Raw genomic sequence first — 8,315 nt, forward strand, 5'->3', positions numbered from 1 at the left:
GATTTAGATCTTCACTTGTAGTTAGTAATTCGACATTTGAATGGCTGTGAGCATCTAATTAATGACAGCAGTAGTATGAATTTGGACTTGATTAATGTTGAAAACCGAATTTGCCTGGGTTGCATGCTCATAAATGTAAAAATCAGATTGACATTGCGATCAAATATGAATTTCCTGCGTCTGAATTTGAAGTCAACCGCTTATTGTCCATGCCTAACGACTTATATGTATAGTCCGGTGTTAATATAGATCGGAAAGATGTCCATGGAATCAAGCTGCTTGCATATGCTAATCTGGACCTTAGTTTTTTTTTGGATAAAATTGCCACTAAATCTTGCCCTTGTCGCATTGGGCTTCAACGAGCAGACCATGTGAATTTGTGTTTTGAGCCGTTGGATTCGATTCAGTCTCGATTTGGGCCCCTGAGCAGGCCCATTCGATTGATCTTTATCTGAGCCCCATTAAGATTCTATATTTAGACTTGGTTTAAAGACCTTAGTTTATAGCTCAATGGAGTATAAATTGGGCTTTCGAGTTAGGTAGCGGTTTTTAAATTAAAAGGTTTTTACCCTTTTGTTTAAATCCGGACTTGAGCTTGAAACCCGAATTTCATATTGCCAAGCCCTTTTAGAGACAGTAATATAAATAAAGAATCTTAGTTTGCTTTGGATTGGCCTTAAAAATAATTAAATGAGACGAGCCTCGCCGCATAAAACATACAAATTGCGGGGCCCTTATTAAATACTATGTTAAAATATTTTAGAAATCGGGTAAGCCATTTAGCAAATTTCCATGGTCTCCCGCAAAGATACCAACACGCTAGTCGCTTTAGGCGCGCTGTTTAATAATTTTACCTTCCTAAACTCGGGTGCGCATTTCATGCAACCCAAATCCAAATCCCAAAACGTTGAATAAGAGGTGTTGAGGATCCGGGTGCATTTCATGTGACGTGATCCAAAAACACGCTCTTAAACGGCGTTCACTTTCGTAAAAAACAAAATAAACTAAAAGCGGTAAATAATCTTAAAATTGCACTATAGGTTTAAATATGTATAAAAACCAGATTTTAGCCATTTATAATAATTTAAGCGACCGTGCTAGAACCACGGGATCCGGGGGTGCCTAACACCTTCCCTCGGGTCAACAGAATTCCTTACACAGAATTTCTGGTTCGCAGACTCCAATTGGGGAGTCGAAATTTTCCTCGATTTGGGATTTAAATTAAATCGGTGACTTGGGACACCAAAAGCCAATCCTATCCCAAGTGGCGACTCTAAAAATAAATAAATGATCCCATTTCGAATAATGTCACTTTAAATGGAAAAACTCCCTTATACATTTATCCTTCGGGGTAGGTGTGTAAAAAAGGAGGTGTGACAATAGTAAAATATTAACAGTAATGTTATTAAATATTTGTTTTAATAACAAAATATTAATATTAAATATTAATATTAAATCCAATCCGTTTTTCTGTTTTGGTAACAGAAAAGTAACTACCCTCTTCAATTTTCCCTCTTTATTTTCCCTCTTTATTATTGAGTAAATGGCCATTTATGTAATGGCATTTATGTTGTGGGCGTTTTGCATAAACAGCCATTCTGAAGAGACCCAACTTTGGCTATAAATACAACACTATTCTGCTCAGAATTTAAAACTACAATTTTCTGAGTTTCCTCTCCTTCTTCTGCATACTTTTAGCATCAAAACAAAGCAAAAAGTAAGTGTGATTTGCTACCGAACTTTGTGTTCGCTGAAACACTGGGGTTTGAAGTACCACTACACCAGTGTGTAATTCGTTCTATTCTGGGAGGAAATAATCCATAACCTTGGGTACTAGGAGGGGATTAAATTCCTTAAGGAAACACTGTGAATTCAGTGGGCTCGAATTGGTTTATGTTCATTTCTGTTTATATTCATTACTGTTTATATTCATTTATATTTCCAGAATTTATTTTACAAATACAGTGTAATAACACTTCTAATGTCGATTATAGTGATGTATCGTCTAAGATTACTGTTAACACTTCATAATCAAGTTTCAATAATATTTGTTATGTCTAGTCGTTTTTGTTCTCCCACCCCATGAAGAAATTTTCTGAAATTGAAGTAATTGTTAGTTGCTTCTTAATTGAATTTGGTCCTGCAACAATTTTTTTTTGTATCCAAATCAATTTGCTTAAAAAGAACAACGTTTTTGTTGGGTGCTGTGAGCTTGGTGAATGTTTCAACAATTATAAGTTTACAAATTGATGTCTCTAAAACCTAACAAGAATTTTGAAAATAAGTGCTTAATTTCCTCACATTACTATTTCTCTCTAATTATTGTTGGATAACATATTAAATCAATACCAATACTTTTCATTTTTAGCAACTTGCAGCTTCCGATTTCTTTCCAGCATACATTTGCCCCCTTATTTTCTGGAACTTCTTGAATGTTTAAATTAGGAGTATGACTTATGCAAGTAATAAATTACTCTTTCCGGTTCAAAATAAGTAATTTTTTGGTCTTTTTTTTGTGGTCCAAAATAAGTGATTTTTCCAGATTTCAAGAATGAATTAATTATTTTTTTCCTACATTGCCCTTGGAGTAAATAGTGTTGGAGTATGTGTTGGGAGTATTTATGTGAAGAGATAGTAAAGGTTAATATGGTCAATTTCATTGCTAATTAATGTTAAAAGGTAGATTTTTTAATCTGTGTGAAAACAACTAAAAAATCACTTATTTTGGACCGGAGGGAACACAAAGGAAGATTTCTGCTCCAACAAACTCAGTAGCGTTGTTTCTTTGAGAATGATTCATGGGGAGTCCAATTTTGTAATGGGCTATGTTTTCTTGTCACTATGATACACACAAAAACTTACTCGCATTCAGTATTTATACAAAATCATAATAATTTATCATGATTAAGTAATTTAATGAGGTAATATTAATAAATAACTATAGCTAAGTGAGAAAAGTGTTTGTGCAACCACATGTTATATATCTATAGATTTAGTGTAGACACTGGTACCTGTAAGTCCATAGCTAAGTTTAGAAAAATGTATGTGTATTTTGCAATAACATATCATATATCTATTGGTTTTGTGTAAACATAGGGTGCCAGTAAGTTGATGTCCAAATTTTGCCCTTGCATTAGAGCAAAATTCATTTATAGCTCATCGGGCCAAACATATATCACCCGGTAGCCACAAATTGACCCACACAAGTCATAGCTTAAAAACAATAACAACGGCTAGCAACTGAAAAACCTGAAAGTGGTGCCACTGAGGAAAATCAGATTCTTCAAGCCGAATAACTCTATGCTTGAAACCTTTATTTATTGTGATAAAATTCAGATTTTACATGTGACCATCTCTGCTAGGATTTTAGATTTTTTTTGGTAGAAAGTGGCTAGATCTTAAATAGGTGTTTGAAATTGCTAGTTAAAAATAAGGGTTAATGGTTTAGAACAAAAGAGGCCAGACTCCCAATTTAGCCCAGGTGGGCTGTCTTAGTAAACCAGCATTTGAAATCCATTGGACTTTCAGCTTGTGCCCTTTTTCGGAGCCCAATAATGGGCCAAGGCAGATTCTGTCCAATAGGCCCATGCCTTTAAGAAGTCTATAAATATTGTGTCCATTTATTTTATAGATGTTGGCCCAATGCATAACTAAATAAGCAAATTGGCCCACTTTCTCAATAAATAAATAGCTGGCCCATCTTCTAAAATCCATAAGTTGGCCCATTTCTCCTTTTAACAAGAAATTGGCTCATTTCTTTAAAATAGATAAAGTTGGTCCAACATTTATTTGCATAATTTTTCCCAACTATAAAGCTAGAAAATAATAATAATATCAAATTTTTCTACTAATTAAATTAACTCATTTCCTTTTAATTAATTTAAACGCTAGGCAAATAGTAGGTGCGCTTTAACTCACGGAACCGCTTGCGTAGCGTGATTTTTAACATGTAATAAATTAATTCAATAATCTCATACCATACCCGTTAGTTTTAATTAATTTTTATTTTAGTTAATCCTTTTCTAAAAATTCCGGATTTACTTGCGTAGCGCGGTAGTGACATTTAATAAATTTCCCAAAAAAAATTTCCTCAAAGCATAATTGTAGTAATTTTTCAAAAGTAAATAACGTGCTAATAATCGTTTGTCATGAATGCGGATTCGCTTGCGTAGCGCTGTTATGACTAAATAATAGATTTCGTTGATCACGCATTCGCTTGGGCAGTGTGGTTATGAATCCTATTATTCAAAATATTCTTTAATTTTTCTAAATAATCAAGAGATAAAAGCGGATAGGTAAAACACGAAAATCATATAAATCACAGTGTGTCCAAAATTAATTCAACCCAAGTTTTAAGTCAATAAAGCGACCGTGCTAGAATCACGGGACTCGGGGAATGCCTTGCACCTTCTCCCCGGTCAACAGAATTCCTTACCCGGACTTTGTTTTCGCAGACCAATAATAAAAGAGTCAAACCTTCCTTTGACTAGGGATTCAAATAAAAGGTGACTTGGAACACCAAAAATCAATTCCAAGTAGCGACTCTGAATAACAAAAATAATCCCTATTTCAAAATTGTCACTTTAATTGGAAAAAATCTTTAACCCACAATCCATAACCCATATATCTTATTCTTTTGGGGGTGGAAAAAAGGGGTGTGACAGCTTTGGCGACTCTGCTGGGGCAACCAGAATTCGAGCTTGTACATGTTGACTTTTATTTGGCTTTATTAATTTTGTATATACTGTGATTTATTTGGGCATAATGTGCTACTTGTTTGCTTTTTACCGCTTTGATATTTTTGAACTGTACATATAAACTGTCTTCTCACGCACCCCCTCTGAGTCTTCTTGAAATTAAAAATTGGGCATTTGCTTGACATAGCCCGCTTTCTTTGAGATAGCCGAGGTGTTTGTCACCTGGTGAAGGATTTTAGTCACACATGTTTTAGGCGGGGAGCACCACCAGCTAAGCCGGAAAGCAATGCTACCGGTACGCTGAACCTCCTCGACTCGAGTTGTCTGCTCGAGTAAGCCAGTCTAGATACATTCTCCACTAGAATTTAAACCTAGAAAAACAAACCTCATGCCGGATATCCCTAGTAGGTTCGCCTTATTTGCATCACGTATATTTGACTTAGCGAAGCTTGACAAGGGGGCCGGGTCCGTATAGGACAGGTATCCTCTTTGAGACCATCATGCTCACTTATGTGCTATTTGCTACATCATTTGGAAGGCTTGCTTGCATTGTTGACTGGCTTTAAAAATTAGTTGAGCGGAATTAAAACCAAAAAAAACACATTCTCCTAGTTTAGTATAAATAATCCTTTTTTTTACTAAAATTTTGGAGGTAGTCTGAAATGATGTGTAAAGATTAATTTTCATAAAAATCAGAAAACAAATAGTCGGTTCCACCGAACTACGCAGGGTTTGATTCTCACCGGATGTGAGATACGTAAGCAACCTTTATCGGGTCCAGCCCCCAATTTTCAAAAATCCAAAAATATTTTCCATTAATCTTTGATACATCAAATCCCAAAATTAGAGAGATAAAAAAAACAAAAAAAAAAGAATTTGAATTCCAAAATATTTTCGTTTTTCTTCGAAAGTTTTTCTTTCGAAAATTAAAAAGAAAACTCAGAATCCAGAATATATTTTCGGAAATTCAAAGGCATAAATTCAAAATCCAAAAATATTTTCTTTCTTTTTAGTCTTTCTTTCGAGGATTCAAAAAACTCGAAATCCGAAAAAAAAATATTTTCTTTCTTCTTTAGAAGTCGTTCTTTCAACAACTCCCAAAAAAAAAAACTAAAAATATTTTCCTTTAAATCTATCTTTGAGACATCAAATGCATATAATAAATTGAATTGCAAAATACTTTCATTCTTCTTCACAAGTTTTTCTTTCGGAAATTAAAAAGAAAATTCAAAATCCAATTTTTTTTTATTCAACGCCAACAACTCAAAATTCCAAAAATATTTTTTTTCTTCTTTGAAGTCTTTTTTTTCGAAAAAAAAAATCTTTCTTTCTTTCAACAATTCCCTTAAAAAAAATTCAAAAAGATTTTCTTTGTTAAGAAATGTCGTGGTCTATTTGTATATGAGTAAAAAAAACAATGAGTTAGTTTATTTATTTATTCCTAATTTCCCTGAACTACGTAATGATCTGATTCATGCGGCGACATGATACGTAGGCAACCCCTAAAAGGTTCGATCGAAATATTTTTCAACGGCTCTAAAATAAGAGAGGAATAAATAAGAGTCTCAATAAGCAGCAACCTTATAAGCCGGAATGAAACATGAAGCCTTCCAAAAGCTGTTAGAGACGTGATAATGTTAGGAGCATAGCATAGTTACGTGTGATTCATATTTATAAAATGCTTAACCCTAACACGTTTGTTGCCTCTTATATAGTAAGCTTAAGGTGGTTGGTTTGTGGTGAAACTGGCAACACATCATTACTTGATCAGATCTAAGGGGAAGGTAGCAATGGCTAACAATGATGAAATTGAGTTGGTTAGTGACGACCCTCTGGGTCAATCGGTTGAGCAAGAGTCGGAGGAAGTAAGAAGATTGAAACATCAACTGACTGATGTGTATCAGGCTTGAGTCTCTGGTCAGCCTCTGCCTCAGGGTCCCTCTAAAGGAACTTCCACCATACCCCAGGCTACTCAACCACCGCTCCCTGCAACGAGCGATCACATTCTACCACCAGGGTATGTGCCAAACTACAGCTTCCATACCGTCCCTGGTATCTCTAATGCACAGCCTCCTGTCGCACCGGTTAGGAACACACCTCTCGTCGTGTCTGGTCCGCCTGTTTATACAATCCCCCCACCAAATCCTGTGACGAGGCCAAACATCGAGCCACTGTCTCATGCTTATGATGGCTAATACTACTCCCCGGATATGGATTTTAAGGGTTCGGCTCCACACAATCAGACCCCACAGTATGTGTTACCTGTAGAAAATGAAAAGGCTGTAAAGACAGGAGAGCCAGACGAGATGGTCAGGAAATTAAAAGTCTTGAGCAGAACATAAAGAACATACAAAGACTAGGTGGTCACAAAAGTGTCTCATTCAGTGATCTGTGCATGTTTCCTCACATCCATTTACCCCCAGGGTTGAAGACACCAAAATTTCAGAAATATGATGGGCACGACGACCCTATCGCCCACTTGAAAAGGTACTGCAACCAGCTGAGGGGTGCAGGAGGAAAAGAAGAGTTGCTTATGGCTTATTTTGGGGAGAGCCTGGTAGGGGTAGCCTCTGAATGGTTCATTGACCAAGATATCTCTCACTGGCATGTTTGGGACGACATGGCCCAGACTTTCATCAAACAATTTCAGTACAACATTGATATTGCGCCAGATCGCAATTCCCTGTCCAATATGAAGAAAAAGCCGATTGAAAGCTTCAGGGAGTATGCCGTTAGGTGGAGAGAGCAAACATCCAGAGTTAAACCACCCATGGATGACCATGAGTTAATCATTGTCTTCCTTCAGGCTCAGGATCCTGATTATTTTCAAAATATGATGGCTGCAATGCGCAGACCTTTTGCTGATACAATCAAGAAAGGAGAAATGGTCGAGAACGGCCTCAATACTGGCCGAATTATAAGTCAAGCGGCTCTCAAAGCAGCCACCAAAGAAATCCAGAATAGGCCGAATAGCTGTGTTAACCAAAAGAAGAAAGATGAGGAGGCCATGATGGTATCACGGGCAAAAAGAGGCCAAAAAGGAGCATCTCAACCCCCGGATCCACGATACTCAGTTGCTCCACAATATGCAACTCAGTCTTTTGCCAAACCATCCAATTGCCAACATATGCAGGCCCCAACTCTAACATACCTTCATCCGCGACATCAGAACTCTCAATCACTCTACAACGCTCGTCCAAAGCAAGAGTATGAAAGGGAACATAAGCGGAGGGACAATTTCACGCCAATCGTAGAATCCTACACAAGTTTGTTTGAAAGGTTGAAACGTTGTGGCATGATTGAGCCGCTTCAAGGGTATGTTCCTGATCCATATGCAAAAGGTTTTGACCCTGCTGTACGGTGCATGTACCATTCTAATGTCCAGGGACATGGCATTGAGGGTTGTCGGGCTTTGAAAAAGGAAATAGAAAAAATGATTGAAGAAGGAATGATTGTGGTCCAATATAATGGCACCCTAAACGTCATGACCAAGAACGCATTGTTCGGATGATTTAAAATGATATAGAATATGGGGACGGTTTGGTGGAAAATGTCAAGAACCTGTCCACTGAATCCAAGGCAATCAAAATTGTTGACGATCTTATTTGATGCTGATGT

Source organism: Nicotiana attenuata, unplaced genomic scaffold, assembly GCF_001879085.1.
Source record: "Nicotiana attenuata strain UT unplaced genomic scaffold, NIATTr2, whole genome shotgun sequence".
NCBI lineage: Eukaryota > Viridiplantae > Streptophyta > Magnoliopsida > Solanales > Solanaceae > Nicotiana > Nicotiana attenuata.